Here is a 1,199-nt window from a genome sequence, read left to right on the forward strand (position 1 = left end):
GCAGAGCAGCTTGCCCAGCAACCAACACTTGTTACAAAGCTGCTTCCTGTTCTGAGCCTGCTCAAAACTAGCATTTTATCCGGTCACTTGGTAAATGGGCCAGTATATCACACCCCAATGAGGATTATACTCTGTCCCAAATCCACAGGGACCCACTAGGTGTTGTGCCTCTTCTTTGGTGTCAGGAGGGGACTTAAGCAACAACTTATCCTTCACCTTGGAAGGGATATGTCCGCATGTCATATATCACTGGCTCCCTAGGTTTTCACTGAAGTAAGATTACCAGTTGTTGTCATTTTCTCATCCTCTGTCATGCACATGTCTTACCAAGAAACATAGTATAGTTGCTACTTCTTATTCACTGGGACTAAACAGCATAATATCATCTGTGTAATGAGTCAGTGTGATAGTTTATCAGAAAGAAAGGCAATCAAGTTTCCTGAGAAATATTTGCACATCACACATTTGTAAATGACTTATACCCAAATATATATGATGAATTCATAAAACATACTAACTAAAAAATAAATAACTCAATTAAAAATGGAAAGGGATGCCTGGGTGGCTCAGTCGGTTAAGCCTCCGGCTTCGGCTCAGGTCAGATCTCACGTTCGTGGGTTTGAGCCCCGCATCAGGCTCTGTGCTGACAGCTAGCTCAGAGCCTGGAGCCTGCTTCCAGTTCTGTGTCTCCTTCTCTCTCTGCCCCTCCCCCTCTCATGCTCTGTCTCTCTCTGTATCAAAAATAAAAAAAACATTAAAAAAAATTTAAAAAAAAGAATGGAAAATATGTCATTATCTACTCAAAGTCATGCCTACTGCACCTCTAAACATTTCATTAAATCCAATTATACAGCAAACACTCCCAAAATATTTACTATTAAAGCTTGAAAAGATGTGAGTTCTTTGTGTGTAATCTTTCATTTATGCATGTGAGAGGGTTTTCTTTTTTTTTTTTTTTTAATATTTTTACATTGTGGTACTTGTTTTGCTTGTTGGTGGTGTTTGCTTATTTAATACATTCGGTCAAGGACAGAAATTACATGATGGTTTTTTTTGTTTTTTTGTTGGTTTTTTTTCCCCCTAGGAAGTGTGTTTTGGGTTTTTCCCTTATTATTTTCATTACTTTTTTTTTCCTCTTCTTTTTTTGGTGGTGGGGGTGGTTATGTATAAATGAAGTTGCTTTTACAACACCAAAGACT

The sequence above is a fragment of the Suricata suricatta genome, chromosome 5 (genome assembly GCF_006229205.1).
Source record: "Suricata suricatta isolate VVHF042 chromosome 5, meerkat_22Aug2017_6uvM2_HiC, whole genome shotgun sequence".
Classification (NCBI taxonomy): domain Eukaryota; kingdom Metazoa; phylum Chordata; class Mammalia; order Carnivora; family Herpestidae; genus Suricata; species Suricata suricatta.